General features: G+C 34.9%; 1 long non-coding RNA gene across 1 annotated transcript; it reads left to right on the forward strand.

Annotated features, from left to right (window-relative positions):
- The first annotated feature begins 3,181 nt into the window (after positions 1-3,181).
- On the forward strand, positions 3,182-10,666 carry LOC148949831 (uncharacterized). Its single transcript, XR_016142101.1, has 4 exons — positions 3,182-3,427; positions 6,559-6,724; positions 8,697-8,854; positions 10,266-10,666. It is a non-coding gene; the product is annotated as an uncharacterized LOC148949831 (long non-coding RNA).
- The last annotated feature ends 8,034 nt before the right edge of the window (positions 10,667-18,700 follow it).

The raw sequence follows: 18,700 nt of genomic DNA on the forward strand, positions 1-18,700 counted from the left end.
TTAAAAGTCATAATACTCTTATGGATTAGGATAGAAAACCATAAAGGAGCCCCAAAAAACTGCAAATATAAAGAGACAACAATAATGAAACTAGAAAATGAAGGGTCTTGTGTTTAATCTTCCTAAATAAAGTTTTGACCAAAAAAAAAACATGATTGCCTTTTTTTATATGTACGGTATGTCCAGTATAGTGTTTTCCAAGCGCTGCATCAGCTTGAATAGTTATGTTCTTATATACTTTCCCATTTTCGTAGTCTATATAATTTTTTGGATTTTAAATTTCTTCCCCATAAAAAGTATTTTTCCATACACTATTCATGTTTACACATAGTATTCCATGTTCTACAATATTGTGATATCAATTAAGTAAAATATGTTTTACATAAAGCTGCTTGTCAAATTTTGTAGATTTTTTTCAAATTAGGAAGAATAAGCTAATAGATAACTTAATTCTGAAAACACTAGAAGTTTATTTTACTTAGACATGTTTAGTTTAAAAAAAAGTAAAATATGTGATAAAACTTAACTTAAAATTTAAAATAAAGAAAAGTGATAACAATGTAAACATTTCTGCAATGAACTTGAAAACCTGGGGTTAAAATCCAAATTAATCTGCCATAACTGGTTTTCAAAGCACCAGTGTTTTTATGTTTTACAATAGAAAAATGAAGATAAATACGAGAAAACTATTGAAAACAGTTTAACAATGGTTCTCAGTTGGCTATTTTGCAAAGTCTCAATCACAAGAATGTCTTATAATTCAGAAAGACCAGAAAATTTTATGTACAGCCTAATATATAGAATAATTTGTTTCCTTCTTCTTTTCTTTGCAGTAGTTGAAGGGGAAGGTGGATATAGATGGTCCCACTTTTGCTGTTATAGACAGTTTAGCCAAATTAGAAAGGCTAGAAGAATTGTTTGAACACTAAATGTTGCAGGATTCATTGTTCTGGCTCCTATTATTTTTTTTAAGACTTTTATGCCCATTATGTTGTTCAGCATTTTTGACATGCAAAGTCAGGAGTGACCAATGTACCCCAGTGCACAGCTTGATCAGAGATATAACGCAGGCTGGTCATAATTACAATATTATGTTTGTTTAATAAAGTACTTAGGATAAACAAAGTTCTCTACAGTCATCCACCCTGAGGGATGAGAAACTCCCACATTCCCTGGTAGAAATTTGTTGCGTATGTGTGGGGAATCCTTGGGGAAATCATGCATGGTGGAATAATAGTATGATGAGCTGAGATAGCTCCGAACATGACAACTTGTTGAGACTGGAAATACATTTCCTAAACTTAGCAAAAAAAAAAAAAAAATCATCTTCAGTCATTATCCTAAATTCTATATTCTATCAAAATAAAATTTACAAAGCTTTGGAATAACATTTTGAAACATCATTTTTAAACTTGCCCTAAAATAGTAATTTAGAGATACAACCATTTTTGTTTTACTGTAATATTTGAAGTGATATAATTATTGTTCATTAAGTTACACATTTTTCTGTTAGATACATATTATATATAATAAATGTTGTTTTGTTTTAGGAGAATCACCGGAAATACTTTACAGTTTCAGTTTCACAGAAGCTATATCAGCTGGATTTGATGAAAGTAGCTTGAAAATGATTATAGAAAATTCATGCAAAGAAAAAAAAAATACAAATTTGGACTGGGAAGAAAGACAAGCACCAAAAAAAAATTGACTTTGATGCTACCAAATTATTTTTAAATATTTTAGAAACGCATTGGCCAAAGTTAAGTGATGATAAAACACAAAAGAGTGAAGTTTGGGACTTGGTTGGAGATAATTTAAAGCAAATGGAGTATAGTTTGGGAGAAAACCCAGGAATCAAATCTAAAAATAAATGGAGTAATATGATTAAGACATACAAGAAATTTGTTGCCCAGAAACAGGCAACAGGAAGTGGATTTGAAGTTCTGGACGACCCCCCTCTTTTTACGGAGGACATAAAAAGGGCACTATGCCTTTGAATGTCCAATCGAATGAGCCTTTTTTGAAGTTTTTACGACAACGCCATCTATAAAAACCTTATATGTCCCCAGGGCATAACTTAAAACCCTTTACCTGAGGTCTGTGGGGGAGTTTCCTCCTTGAAAACCTATCTTCTATCTGGAAATCAACTACGCTGAACCAATTTGCTACCTCAAAGTTTTGATAGTATGTGTTGTGGGGAATGATGGGCGTGGGGGGGGGCTAGTTGCCCTCCAATCACTTTCGACTATTAAAAATGGTACTAGCCCTTCGAATATCTAATCGAATGAGCCTGTTTTGAAGTTTCTACGACAACGACTTTTATAAAACCTTATATGCCCACAGGGCATAACTTAAAACCCTTGCCCTGAGGGTTTTGGGGGAGTGTCCTCCTCAAAATATATTTTCTATCTGAAAATCAACTACGCTGAACAAAATGGTTATCTCCAAATTTTGATTGGATGTGTTTGGGGGAATAATGGTCGTGGGGGGGGGGCTAGTTTCCCTCCATTCACTTCCGAATATTGAAAAGGGCATTTTAACTCTGGATTTCTAATCCAATGAGCCCCCTTTGAAGTTTTTACGACGACCCTGCACAAAGAAAGTGCCCATCTCTAAAGGAAAAATTAATACATAGTACACTGTGCCGATATCATTCTTAAATACCATCAGGGCGTACCTTAAAACCCTTGCCCTGAGGTTTGGGGGGGAATTTCCTCCTCAAAAATATATTTTCCATCTGAAAATCAACTACGCTGTACCAACTGGCTACTTAAAAAATTTGATTGGATGTGTTTGGGGTAATGATGTGTTTGGGGGGGGGCTAGTTTCCCTCAAATCACTTTTGACTATAAAAAAGGGCCCTAGCCACTTCAATTTCCAAACGAATGATGCCTTTTCGAAGTTTCTACGACAACTCCTTCGATACGAAGTACCCGACTGAAGAAGAAGAAAAAAAAAACACATTGTACCCACATCGTTCTTTACTTAGGCAGCGCTAGCGCGCTGCCTATGCTTATGATGATTTAGCCAAATTAGTCGTTTTTACTCTTGTGGGGGGAATTTGACCATAATCACACATCAACTGTGATACTTCCTCTGATCTTTGTATCTCTTTTGGTTAATAAAAAGGGAAGAAAAAAGTAGAGCACTAAGGGACCTCTTAAATTCATAATGACATCAATATAGCTAGGTCATCAAAAATAACTTCAACTAACTTTTTTTTAAGTGTGTTTCAGCTACTCTCTTAGTTTTCAGTTGTCTACATTCTTTTCTCATAGGTTTGCATTTTTCTTATAGATGATGGCCAAGAGGAAAAAAAGGATAATTCTTGCACCTTCATTTTGATTTGTATGGGTGAACCCTCGTACATCAAATTATTGGGAACGGGAATGGCCCTCTGAGCATTCTTCGGCCCGTTAGCATGAACGTAAGTTTAAGTTATATAAAACCAATCTTATTCTGTACACTAAAATTTACCTTTACGGGTTTTCCTCGAAGCAATTGTCTTTATAGTGTCTTCATAGGAAAGCCTTGAAGCCATATCAGGTTTTACGTGCTCAAGTTTGTTAAGCGCTGCTTGACCCTCCTGTTTTTAAGATGGTTATTATTTAACTTTAATTTTGTTAAAGATTCCTTTATTAGTAGCAGCTGATTAGGATATAATTCAATACGTCTTCAAGGTGATTGTTCATTTTGGATAGGCGTCTTGTGGACTGTGTCCGTATATAGAAGAAAAAAAATTATGTGGTGTTAATATCAACTGTTTTTTTTTTGTTATCACTAGCAACTTGAACCGAATTTTTGATCTTTCATGGGAAGTTGTTATTGATGGTTTCACGTCCCTCTAATATCCAGTAATGTGAGGTGTACCCTAGGGTAGTATATTGGGACCTACGCTTTTCATTTTTTACATAACTGACATAGGAGATAGATTTGTGAGTCCTCTGTATCATATTGCCGATGACATTACAACGGATTTAATCCTCCCAGAGCTTTTTAACCCAATTAAAGCCTCCCTGCCACTACAGACAGATCTTTTGGAAATTGAAGTGGTCTGATGCCTGGATGGTCAGATTCAATGCATCGAAAACAAAGGTGATGACGATCTCCCGATCAAAAGTATCGCACACAACACATCCCCAGCTTCATCTTTTTGATCAAAGCTACAAAGAAATTCGATTGAGTTTTGTCTCCTTGGAATCCACTTCTCCACAGATCTCTCTTCGGACAACTGCCTTAATCTTGTAAGAACACCCTGCGCAAGAAAGCTGGGTTTATCTGTTTGCTACAAAACCTTCTACCGATTAACTCATCAGCCCGCTTTACAATTCTTGAGTCATACTCATTTGCAAGTATGGATGCCAGTTCTATGCAGGTACTCCCAAAAAGTTTCTGGAACCACTCCAAAGATCTAAAATAGGGCTAATCGGGTAGGTTTAGTTGTATCTCATGACTATCTCCAGTTTGTTAGTGTGAGTTTTGATACAGTGTCGATGACTATTTTCTATAAATACTTAAGCTCGCTTCCTTCACTAGAGCTTTTTCGTATGTTGCCTCCAATTGTTCAACTAACAAGACAGGCAAGAAGGCACACAGAAGGGTCAAATTTTAAAGGCTTGCAACCCGGAAACAGAGTACTCAAAAAATAGCTTCATTTGATGGTGCACTTTGATCTGGGATGATTTTCCTAAGATAGTTACAATTAGATATTTTACAAATTAGATATTAGATTACAAATTAGATGTTTAATTAAACCTGGTACCATGAATTTAGGAATAAGAAAATTGTACCTTGACTAAACCACCTCCAGCCCCTCAGTATGCCTGAATATTTTCAACTTAATACTTAAAGTAGCAACGGAAGTGGTTACAGTAGAATGTACACAGGTTACTTCAGCAACCCCTTCAAAATATCCTGAAAGTTTCAATTGTATACCTCCATTTACTCCTAAGATATTGCTGATACGTCCTTTTGACTTTTTGCATGTCTATGGTGTGTTTTGATATAGTTCAATACTAAAATTTCTTTGAAATCTTCACCCTAATACTCTGTTTTGGAGACCTAAATTCAAGCAGGATTCGCTTTCCATAAAAATAATTCTATGTGTGAATAATGGACTGCTTGAACGACTTCACTTTGCCTCATGGGCATTAAGGGGGTAATGCGATCCTTAGAGGCTTAGCTATGGGACCTTTGAAGTATTTTTCTAAACGGTTGTTCATTTCCTTATAGGACTTATAGATCATATTGATTGTGCACGTTTTTTGTCGTATGAATTATATAATGAAAAAACATCCCATCTCCATAAACAAGCTTTATTGGTTGTCGTATCATCTGAAAATTGTGTTAATCCCTAGAATAATTAATCTTGGAAGGGAAAACATCTAAAAATCCTACCACATCCCTTCGATTTGGATTAGACTGTATAAGGAAAATATATTTCACTTAGTATAAGTGCGATCATAAGCTTCAGGTCATTTCCACTATTTGACTTTTGACTCAAAAAGAAATGTTCATGTTCCCTCCACGACAAGAAAAAAAACAGCCTCTCCTCTTGAATAATGTAGAAAGTTTAACTATTAAATAGATTACGAGTGTCACCACTTTTGAGCAATGCACTTGGTAAGGATGTGCATTAAGGGATACCATAGATACAGGGAACGGAATATTTTGCTATTGGTAATTTTGCTGTTTTAGTAAAGTTTAATCAAATGAACAGCACAGGAAGAGAAAATAGTGTCTCGTTGTGGTGAAGCATTTTTTGCAGACATCAAGAATCCTGAAGGCATATAATGACATGTTACGAAAATCATTTATAGTTAGGATAAAAAAGATTCAAATTTGATAATCGTTAAAAGAGCTGAACCTAGGTAAACCAAGCCGAAACACATTACATGGGTTTACAACACATTACACATGAAATGGGACGCGCAGAGGGCGATGATTTGTGTAAAAAAATCCAGTTTTTAAAAACTAAAGGATTTCTATTTTAACTATTTTTCAGGCTCTTGAGTGATAGACCCGGATTGGTTATGAAAGCTGGGTCAGTTGCTGACTCGGAAAAGAAAATTATCGTTCAAAACACCTTTTTATCATTGAAAGATTCAATATAGATACAATATATACTAAAGTTCTTATTAATTACAATCGAAGGGGGGGGGGGTGGAATTAATTTCGTTTTTTTTTTTCCAGTGAGTTGACAGCTTCTGTCGATGATTTTGATGAGTCTTAGAAAAAAAGCAACGGTGTAAATTCTTGCTAGACAGCTAACAATAGGAGAAGCTTACTTACTTGTACATCCAGCAGGATATTAAGCCAAAATTTATTAGCTCTCTCTGATGCGTTGAAGTTCGTAGATTTTTCTTTCTAGTGTAATATTTTTCCTTGAAGAGGTCTGCTGCGTCAACCAGTGTTGTAGGTTGTAAGGTTCTTGTTAAGACAATGGTTGTCTTGCCTTTATTTATTTATGTTTCTGTTTTTCGAGGTTTTTATTTGTTATGTTGTTTCATGCCCTTGATTCGATTAAAATTGCATAGTTTCTTGATCTTTGGTTTTTAGGATCCAAACTACAGCTGACGTTTAGTATATGATGTTAGTCTGAGATTGTGCACTACAATGATAAGTTTCAGCGTGATTGGATCTGCCGTGTATGCTCGGCTAGCCTACTGGCTAAGCTTACAATCGTCTTGCACAACAAGAAAAAACTCCGCATGTTGTATATACAGTAAGTTAAAAAAAAAAATTTCATTTCATTTTATTTGACCATTTTAAGTATTATAGTTATTGTTGCCAAAATATGAGTTGCCTAGGATACATGGTCTTTTTTTACTTAGATTGGGAACTATGAAGACAGAAACCTCTCTATTAAACTCTGTATTTAGGCTAAACCTCAGAGTCAATAGATTTGCTAGTCACAATAAAACAAGATTCTTTTTGCTCATAGTTTTCTCGTGGAAAATGATAAATAGACTGTCCTATCCTTTATTTTGAGATTCTGAAACCATCTACTGCTTCTGCTTTTATTTCCATAGTGTATGTTGAGGGTAGATACCCCAATTATTTATGAGACAAATATTATCCTATTTTTTGCGCAATTTTACACATTAGCTTTAATCTTTGTTCTGGCGCATTACCCAACTTCTCTTCACAAATACTAAAAGAAACCTAAACAATTCTTAAGTTGCCAGTGCTTGGAGACACATCGATGTCACAGTCTAGTTTAAGCATAGTAATCTTTCACCACCCTACTCAGTTCCTAGTTTTCACTGCTTGCTAAGATTGGACAAGAAGAGCATCATAAGGTACCCCAAAACATGTATCGGATAAACTATAGGGATCCAGTTTTAGGATACTGTGATATCTCTTTACTAAACTTTAAGCTAGGACAGTAGAATGGGTCTAATCAACTGCCATGATTCACTGATGTATCTTGGAACAGTTAGTAAAAGCAATACCTATGAGGCGTACAAGCTACGGCAAAAATCTTTGTGACATCAAAAGTTTAAATTTCTAACTTTTTCTGAGAGTGAAAAACAGTAAATAAAGCTGCTAATTTCCAAAAACAACAAAAATTTTGAAGAATGTTCACCAAAATATATCGCAAAACCAGGGGCGTCCCGAGGGGGGGGGGGGCGCCGCCCCCTACCTTTTTTGACATTCGGCAGAAATTTTGCAAAATTGGCCGAAATTTAACAAAATTCTTGATTTCTGCAGGAAATTTGGCATAAATCAGGCAGCGATTTAATCGAAGATCACCCCTCCCCCCCCCCCATAAAATGAGCCTCATGAAGCCCCTGCGCAAAACACAATTCGATTTCCCTATAATTGTCGAACTACACAATAATTCAAATTACACAATAAAAAATATTTTCAATGTCTTTGATCAAACTTTAAGATGAATCAAACAAGTTTCTGTAAAAAAAAAAAAAGACTGAAATTTAAAGTACTCTATTTCCATTTCCTCATGTGTATCATATTATATCTTGAGGGGGCTTATTGAAATAGAAATCGAAAACTTTAGTTTTCTTCTAAAGGATGTAAAGGGATTTGATGTTTACCTGCTCTCTTTCCCACATGTCCCAAGAGTCTCTATAGCTCTGGGGTCAAAATTAGTGGACAACCATTTTTCTCAAATTGTTTAACGGTCAAATAAATATGAATTCCACGTTTGACATGGCCAGTGCGTCCCCAGTCCCTGAGTAATGCCTAGGGCCCTTTATTCACAAATAGTTTACGTAAAATAAAATGGAGGGCTTGATTTTGGCTAGGGTACTTCATAGGTCATTTTTTTAGCCAACAAATGACTGCACTTTCCTTGGGAGGGGGAATTTCATGGGCTTTCAGTAGTATAAGTTTCGATGCTTCAAACAACTTTTTTTCCTATTCTGGCATCGCAGTCTTTTTCAATCTCCGAAGTTTAAGAATTTTGAAAATCCTGTTATTCGTTGAGCTAGTAATATTTTATGAACTCATTTCAAAGGAAATTAACTTGTTCTTTCCACATATTTTGTTTCCCTGCCCCCTCCCCACCCCTCCTGTCCTCCAGCCTAAACCCGCGCAAAGTGTAATTTAACCAACACAACAGTCATACAAAATTGTACAGAAAGCTCAATCTATTTAGCAAAAACCTGAAAGTAGGAATTGCATAAGTCAAGCTTAATTAGTGAACCTTCTATTTTTTTTTTTTTTTTATTTAGGCTTGAACAAATATAGCTGTGGAAAAACCGAGTTTAAGCGGCATATTTCTACACAACATGACATTTGGAGCTATATTGATTTTATTAATATGGTGCTAAACAAGCAGGAGCTCGGCATCATGAACGCAATGGAACGTTAAATATTTGAAATGTATGAAGTAAGGCATTTTTTCGTTAAAATGTTTCATTAGTTTACTACTACCTTTCTCTCTCTCTCTCTCTCTCTCTCTCTCTATCTCTCTCTCTCTATCTCTCTCTATTTCTCTCTCTCTCTCTCTCTCTCTCTCTCTCTCTCTCTCTCTCTCTCTCTCTCTCTCTCTCTCTCTCTCTCTCTCCCTCTCTCTCTTTTTCTCTCTCTCTCATGTGTCTATCTTTTTTAGGCTGTTAGGACACAACGATGCAAGCCGTAATTTATGTAAGCTATTCCATTTGAAGGGGAGAAGTTTGTGTATCAGTGACATCAAGCCCAATCAGTATTACCTCTCATATACGTACCCACCTTTTATTGGTATAATAGGTTTTACAAAGAAAAATGAAAAGCCACAATGAACTCCAAACGAGTAGAAATAAAGTCATATAATAATTCAACTTAAAATGACCAAGAATTACCATCAAAGAATATAAAAATAGTCAAACTAAACATTAAGATCACAAATATTGATATAGCTGAATAAATAAACGAACAAAATTACAAAAAACAGGAGTTCGGCTAATATGGTCGCTTTATCACCGCAAAATATTTCTTTTTTTTTCCTTTTTGAGAATTAAATTATCACATTCTAATTTAAATTTCCTAAGGTTTTCTGAGCGTTGTCTCTCATTTTATTTAGTGTAACTATAGCATAAATTTAGGTCGATTTGAAATCAAGCTTTAGAATATTTCTTGAACTATAATTTTTATTGTACAAGCAATTTAGATAATATACTCGAAAGAATTAAATAATAGAAAATATTATCTAGAAAATATACTCGAAAGAAATCTCATCGGAGAATGTTCAAAATATTACATATGAAAGAAAACAAAATAGAAAGAAGATTGAAAACGAACTTGGAAGTGTATAGTGTTTTTAATCTAGTTTAATCTTAACAGCCTTGGTTTTATTGGACACACCCAGGATCAAACATTCTCCCTTTTCCAAATTAAATGTCCTTCGTGTAAACAATATAATTTTTCTTTATTTACGATCCTTGCCCCAAGTCTGTGAGAGAAATGGGATACCCGGAGGCATACTTTTTAAATTTCTTGAATATTTTTAACGAGAATGGCTTTTCTAAAACTTTGACCAACGTTGAGGGGAGCCACCCAAAGCTGTATTCAGGGGGACGCTACTTGGTTCGATTCCCCATCGAAATTGTTGTTCAACTCGTTAAAAAGTAATGAAAATGTATATAAGCAAGTTTTGTATGTATGTTTTTATGTTTTGTTCTACCCCTACCCCAGAAAACTTTCCCCCTTCCCCCCAAAAAGTATGGGTAAGCCCTTTGAGCTACATTACTTTTATCTTCTGATTCCTCTTTATTTCATACTTTTGTTCCAGTGATTAAATTATCTTTGTATTTTCATTTTAGGACGAGAACCTAACCTGGATCCCCCAAAAGGTGAATTAGTTTCTGGAAAATCCACATATGAAACACGGTCTTGATACCCGTTCTACTTGATTTGAGTTAATAAAGATCGATTGTGTGTTGCCATCTTCTGTAATAAGAATGGCAATGATACCATTTTGACTTGCATAAATATGAAGTACTTATTGATTTTCAAATCATTATACCAGCCGTATAGATTAGTTTTTCAGCTTTGGTCTAAGATAGAAATTCACCCATCTATTTAAAGACGTTTATTGATCATTGATAAAAAAAAAAGATATTTATTTCAAGAAATTACTATCACAAGCCCTGAAGGGCCGAATTCGAATTTCGAAGTCCATAAAAAAACAAACAAGCAAGAAAATCATAACAAAAGCACAACAACTAAAAAAAAGGCAACCAATGCAAAAAAATAAATAATTAATTAGATATAAGAATGCTATATGATCCTTTTTCACTTATATTAAAAATTGCAAATTGGCAATTAGTTAAAAAGATAAAAACTGATAAAACCTAAAAAATAAATAATATACATATTAACAAATGTTTAAAAAACAACATAAAAAGGGGATAGGGAACAAAAAAAAAAGGGTATAAAGAAAAACGAGGTGTTTCTTTTATTATATAAGAGAAAAGACAAAATTTATGTACAAATTAACCACTATTTATTATATCAGTAAAAAAAAGGATAAAAGATTTCTTATACCGCAAGGTAGTACAAAGAATGGGAAATAAGGTGGGGATAGGCTGTGACACTGTACGTGGAGGACGATTTGTATCAGGTACTTGGTATTCAGGGAAAAGGTTCGCATTACGGGGGTTCAAAAGTGCCAACTTACCAAAACGGAGGCGCAAATTATCTCTTCGTCTCTCGAGGGTCTCTAGGTTTGAAATATTTAACAAATGCAAATACGGTATCTTGCCCTCTTTAAAAATAATTCTTAGAGCTCTTTTGGACATTTTCAATTTTTGTGTTGCTTCATTTGAGAGGCCAGGCTGCCACACAGGACAAGCATACTCTAATATGGGACGCACAAAAGATATGTATACTTGTAGTAAATGTGATTGGGGGCAGCTGAATTTATTTAAAGGTTTAAGGAGGGAAAGCGAGGAGTTTGCTTGTCGTAGGATATTATTTATATGGGCATCCCATTTCAAATTGGAAGAAATTGTAACACCAAGGAGTTTAAGAGATGTGACAGAGGTTTTAGGAGGAATAGGGGCAAGAAAAAGGGAAGGGGATTTAAGGAAACTTACTGAGACTTAGATTTAGAAGGGTTAACTGTCATGTCAAGGGAAGAGGCCTCACAGGCAATATCTTGGAGTATGCCCATTGGGTTGCTAAAGATGTTTTTATGACATATCTCTAAAACTGTCAAGTCATCGACAAATTTCCACCTATTGTCATAAAGGGTTGAAAGGCTATTAATCATAAGAGAAAAAAGGAGAGGGCCCTGAGGAATGCCATTAAATATGGGGAGATGATCTGAGAAACAATTTAGATATTTAACTGCTTGAGATCTATTAGAAAGAAAAGAGGCAACGAGCTTAACAAGGAAAGTTTCAATGTGGAATTCATTTATAAGTTTATTTATTAGTAAATCGTGGTTAATCAAATCGAAGGCTTTTTGACGATCAACAGAAATTAGATTAAGCCAAGTGTTAGGTTTTTCAAGTAATTTACCCATGGTATCAACAAGATGGATCAGGTAATGAGAGGTTGACGTGGATTTGAGATTACCAAACTGTCTAAGATCAATGAGGGGGAGGACTTTCATCTTAAGACAGTCTGCGAGAAAACTTTCATACAATTTTGAAAAAATCGAGGTGAGGGTAATAGGAAGAATGCCATCAAAGCCAGGCTTCCCATTTTTCTTTTTGATTGGGGTTATAAAGCCTTGTTTCCAATATTGAGGGAACTGTCCAGATTCGGTAATTTCATTAAACAGGGTGGATAGGGGTTTTGACAGGTAATCACTGAAAGCTTTAATCAGAGGAACAAGAATATCTAAAGGGCAAATGCTTGATCGTTTTAGTTTTTCATTTTTTTTTACAACATCAAGTGGAGAAATATGTAGGAGTGAAAAAGGATCAGGAATATCTGGAAGTGCCTAAAATAGTGATGGGAGAATCTGGAAAAAAGAAGCCTGAAACTCATTGAGATCATTAGCTGTGGTCTTTGGAAGTTCATTTATATAAAAATTTAGATGTTCTTGACTCTTGCTGGTAATTTTTTTAATTTCAGAGTACAAGTTCTTTTGTTTATGAGCGCGAAAGTATATAATTTAATTTTTATATTAGGCTCGGGCATCTTTTCTAATTTGACTTTATAATTCCTGTCTTAACTTATTTGCTTCAGCTAAATTACCCCTCTTAATTAAGCTTATTTTCGTGCGGATTAAAATTTTTATGTGATTATTTATGTAATGTTAATCAAATGAGCATTTTCTGATTTTTTTTTTTCTGGGAAATATAATGAGCTTGAAGCATTAGTTGTTTGTGAAAAATCAAATTTTTTTACAAAGACTATTATACTTATATGTGTCTGACCAACTTTCACCGGTCAGTCATGATACAAAATAAAAAAGGCCTGTGTCACTGAGGGGACGGCAAACCCCAATGGAGGTAGTAAAGGAATGTTCAATGGCTGAGGAGGGAGAAAAAGAAGACAATAGTGGTAACTGCCTCCTAGTGGTGGCAGTGCTTGCGGGGAGTTGTAATACTTACTCATGTTTGAACAAATAACATCCAGAGAGGTGTTACCTTTTGTTGTAGATATTTTAACCAGTTGTTTAATATTAAGAGAGGTGCAGATAGAGTCTATCCTCAAGTCATTTGCATCGCCAAGTAAGCAAATACCAGCGTTCGGATACTTTGATAACACAAAGTCAGCACTTATAAGAAATTGTTGTATAAATTTGCGTTTCTGGTCAATACTTTGGTTAGGGGAATGATAAAAGACGGCGGTTACAATTAAATTGAAAGGGCGGGGAAGTACTTTCGGTCTGAGGCTCAGCCATAGAATTTCATCATAATCTGATAAGTTGGGGGTGGGATCGTACTTACCTCGAAACAATCCTCCGCCCCAAGTACTTACGCCTGCCCAGTCAGTCAAACCCCCACAATCACTTTACTCAATTCGGACCATCCCCAAACCCCCTCACTCATTTTCCTCCCAGAAATCCACTTCCTTTCGACTCCGTTCTTCTCTGTGCATCCAAGAAGTTACCGACCGGTTCTGGGCTCCACCCGTTATTTGCCGAAACAAACCCCTCCCCTCTCAGACACCCCCACCGTACTTCCCTCCCTCAGCATCATCTTGCCCCATATAAAGAACACTCCCAATTTGGCTTATTCCCAGATCACCAGGAAACCTTTTTCCCTTCCCTTGCACTTTATCCCCCCTGGCTACCCTACCAGTATGACTGGTTTAAGAGTAAGAATGATCTGGCTTAAGAATGATCCACAGGTAACACATCCGTGCAGAGTTTCTAAAACTTCCAATAGTAAACTAATTCCACCATAGTTCCATCCCAACTTAATAAAATCCTCATAATTTTTCCGCTTTCCTTTTTTCCTTTCAAGCCTGGTCCAGTCCCGCCTTTTAAGAGTACCCCAAAATCATCCCCTTATCCACATCATACTTCACATAAACTTCAACCCCAAATAACTCCCTCCCGAATTGAAAAAAAATCCCAATACCCAAATCGGTTTAACCACCCATTGTTTCGAGGTAAGAGGATTGATATTGATAAGTACGATCTTGATTCCCGTTTGACTGGACTTGAGTCAATTAAGATTTATTGTGTGTTGCCATCTCCAGTAATAGGAATGTCAATCAGACGAATTAAAGTACATAAACAGGAAACTTTTATATTCTTTTCAAGCATAATTTTGCTGGCTACATAAGCTAATTTTTCAACTCCGGTCCAGAACAGAAATTAACCAAATGTTCGTCCTCCCACCTAAATAATGACGTTCATGTTCATTGTATCCAACACCAGCCGCTCCGGAAACTGCAAATCTGGCGATTGAAGCCAAATTCAAGTTTTTTCAGAACCTAGCCTTAAATGTTTTTTTTAGTTTAGAATAGAGAATATAAGAAGGGTAAACGAGTCAAAAGTTTTGCTAGTGTCGAAAAGGAAATTCAAAAGAAAAAGAAAAAAAGGTAAGTTTCAAAAAACTAAAATTTCCCATTTCTTTCCTTTATTTACCCTATATAAGACTGCTGCTTAATTGTCTTTCCATATACTTTAATTTGCACGAGGGGAAAGAAGCGTTAACTGGGAAGGCAGGGGGTATGTTTTCCTGGTTTTTTTCCCTCTGGGTTTGAAAAATACCTTTCTTTGGTATTTTCATTGAAAAATAGCTTTTGTTATTTTCATTAAAAAATGCAGCAAAATTGCCCTTCACAAAATTTTGAATGATAAATTTTATCCTCTACCCCTTCCCTGTACATTTTTGTGAATATACGTCACTGGGAGGAAACAAAGAGAGCAAAATTATGTCACGAGTAGGTCTACCAGGGAAAAATCCGCTAGCCTACTTTTCACGCCGAAACTTTTCCTAAGCAAATATAATTTGGATTTTTCCTATGCCTAATTTATGCAAACCAGATTCTGACTAAAAAAAACCTTAAAAGATACTGATTAATTATTACTTGCTTAGAAATCCCTGCTTTAACCTCATAACAGTCCTGATTAGTTTATATCGATTATGCAGTTTCTTTGAAATCATCCACTATTTTAATAAAGTCGCCACGCCTTGCTCTGTCAATAATGCTAGTAGCTCTTAGACTTCATATTCTTTATGTTCCCTAATTCCCTATTCTTCCTTATTCCCTGTATTCCGTAACTCCCTATATTTCCTTGTTAAATCGTCAAAGACTTCCAAGTTTTTCCATTCCTTTGGTTTGGAATAAGTGATCCAAGTATTTTTTGGTGGATATTAATGTATATAGGTTTGCTACTGGTCGATATTCGGCTGCAAAAATTTGTGACCTTAGTTCCCAGTTTTGCTTAGGAAGTAGAAGAGATTTTTTTTTTTTTTCAGTCCGAAGAAATTTAAATAGAAGTGTGATAAAATTCACAAATTTATATGTTTTCGCTTTTATATTACTACTTAATAGCAGAATGATTTGCATTAAGTTTTACTTTTTGTGATGCTTTTTGTGCTCAAATTATATATGAAAGATTAGGAGCATTTTTGGCCCCCTCCTCCTAGATTTTGAAAATACCTTTTCGGGTGTAAAATTTCTTTTCTGACTGAAAACATGACAAATTTGCCACCCCCCCCCCCTAGATTTAAATACTTTTTGAGATGCTTCTTGTGTTCAAATTACGTATGCAAGATGAGGGGAATTTTTGTCCCTCCCTCTAGACTTTGAAAAACACCTTTTCGGGTGCAAGATTTTTTTTGGTACTTTCATTGACAAAAATTTAAATAGTTTGCCCTCCCCCATAGGTTTAAAAACACATTTCCCCTGTCTTGTAAATTTGTTTGAATTGACGCCACTGGTTTTGTCCCAAGAAAAATACAACAACAAGAAGCTCTTTTTCAATGGTTCTTCTCTCCTGTATAATTTGTATTTCGTAGCATAATGTCGTTTGAATTTGCTCTTAACGGACTCAGCACCACTAGTGAAGTAATTTGGCCTAGTCTCACGCTTTTTCACAAAATGTTATCACTAAAATCTTATGTTTTACAACAAACAATTGAAAATAAAATAAGTTTCTGCTAAAGAAAGATCGATCTTTTAGGTTTTAGACTAATTCGGTCACTTAAATAAAATTTCTTGAGTTGTATTAAAGATAAGGATGGCAAGGGAAAGGGGACTTACCGGAATTAATCTGCGTAACAGACCTGTACTGAAATATAATAATTTCCATATTCATGTCAAATAAACTCTTGGTATTACTCTTAGTTATTGATAACTATAAAATATCATTTCTTTTTTCGCACTGTCCTGCAGTTTCGTCGCTTGGGGGGATCTGTCCTTCGCACCTCAGGATTTTTTGTCCCACCACCCAATTTGGAAAAAAAGTGGTATTACAATTGGAAAAGGACTTAATGTTTTAACCTCATTTAAAAAAAATTCCTTCCCCCCTAGGCTTATGAAAAATGTATTGTTGCTCCTCATCCTAATTTCCATGAATTGACACCACTGCTGTCCAGTCAAATGGATGTTGTATATAACAAAATACTCTTTAGCATAGCCTAAATTTTGTAAGAGTGGGACAGGGAAAAGGTTTGTTTCTCCAAACAAAAATATATGCATTATTGTTTGTTATTTTTCTTTGATTTCGCATTGCAAAGGTTGTGAGGTAGGATGACTTAATTTATGGTGTTTCTGTTAGATCTTGTTTGTGTGCAATATTTATTTGCAGACTTTTGTCTTCTCTCATGCATTTTAAAGGTGCTTACTTTCTCTTCCACAAATATATATATATATATATATATATATATATATATATATATATATATATATATATATATATATATATATATATATATATATATATATATATACATATATATATATATATATATATATATATATATATATATATATATATATATATATATATATATATATATATATACATGTATATATATATATATATATACATATATATATATATACATGCAATATTATCTTTTTTTAATATATTTATGTGTGTAATACACGTGTATATTCTGAATAAATGAGAATATTATCTACTTTCTTCATAAATTTTTTTTTTAGCGAGAACAAATACATGTCAGGTACTCATAAGATGGTAAGACGACCGACCTTACTGATTATTTTATCGGAAACAGAAGACTGCCAGGATCGATACAAATATATATACTAATAGGTATATAGGTACGATACTAGGGTATATAGGAGTGCTGTTATTGATGTTAAAAGTAAAGATCACCATCAAGTAGTGTCTGGGGTTAACCTAAAGCTAAAATTAAGGAAGATTCTTTCCAGGAAGCCATAACGTTGTAGACTCCAGGATGAGAATTTGAGATAAACTTTCCAGGAACAGTTGAATACTAAATTGGAGAGTTTAAAATTTGACAATCTAGAAGGTGAAATATAATAATTTTAGAAAAATAATTTATGAGGTTGCTGATGGTGTCCTAGGAAAGAAAGTTGGGGATGCAGCTAGGAAAATTAGTGAAAATTCTTTATGTTTAACAGAGAGGAGGAGGGGCTTGTGTAAGAATTATCTTAGTGATAGGACACATGACAATAAGAGGGATGTAAAGAAAGTGGAGAATACATGAAAGTATGAATAAGGAGGTGGGAAGTGGAGTCCATGGGTAAAATTGCTAAAGATCTAGAATGTTCAGCCAGGCCGCAAAATAGGAAAATATTGTATTGACCTGTTAAATCTGAGAGGGAATAGTTAATCTGGACTTGTCTCAATTAAAGATAGAAATGGTGCTATAATTAGTGTTAAACCGTGCTAAACCGTGTTAAAGTTACAAGAAATGATAAAGAAAAGAATGAAAAAGTTTTCTTGTGGAAAATGATAAATAGACTGTCATGTCCTTTATTTTGAGGTTCTGAAACCATCTGCTGCTTTTGTTTTTATTTCCATAGTATATGTTGAGGGTAGAGACCCCAATTATTTATCAGATAAACATCCTATTCTTTACGCAGTTTTACACATTAGCTTTAATCTTTGTTCTGGCGCATTACCCAACTTCTCTTCACAAATACTAAAAGACACCTAAACAATTCTTAAGTTGCCAATGCTTGGAGACACATCGATGTCACAGTCTAGTTTAAGCATAGTAATCTTTCACCACCCTACTCAGCTCCTAGCTTTCACTGCTTGCTAAGATTGGGCAAGAAGAGCATCATAAGGTACCCCAAAACATGTATCGGATAAAATATAAGGATCCAGTTTTAGGATACTGTGATATCTCTGTACTAAACTTTAACCTAGGGCAGTAGAATGGGTCTAATCAACTGCCGTGATTCACTGCTGTATCTTGGAACAGTTACTAAAAGCAACACCTATGAGGCATACAAGTTACGGCAAAAATCTATGTGACATCAAAAGTTTAAATTTCTAACTTTTTCTGAGAGGGAAAAACAGTAAATAAGGCTGTTAATTTCCAAAAAGAACAAAAATTTTAAATAGTGTTTCCCAAAATTTATCATAAATCAGGGGCGTCCCGAGGGGGGCAGGGAGGGGCGTGCCGCCCCCTAACTTTTTTGGCATTCGGTAGAATTTTTGTCAAAGGCGAAAATTTCGACAGAAATTTTACAAAATCGGCCGAAATTTTGCAAAATTCTTGATTTCTGCAGAAAATTCGGCATAAATCAGGTAGCGATTCGGTAAAATTTACGAAGATCGGCCCCCACCCAATGAAATGTGCCTCGGGATGCTCCTGCGCAAAACACAATTCGATTTCCC

The sequence above is a fragment of the Artemia sp. Qi Xiang Cuo genome, chromosome 8 (genome assembly GCF_049724085.1).
Source record: "Artemia sp. Qi Xiang Cuo chromosome 8, ASM4972408v1, whole genome shotgun sequence".
Classification (NCBI taxonomy): Eukaryota; Metazoa; Arthropoda; class Branchiopoda; order Anostraca; family Artemiidae; genus Artemia; species Artemia sp. Qi Xiang Cuo.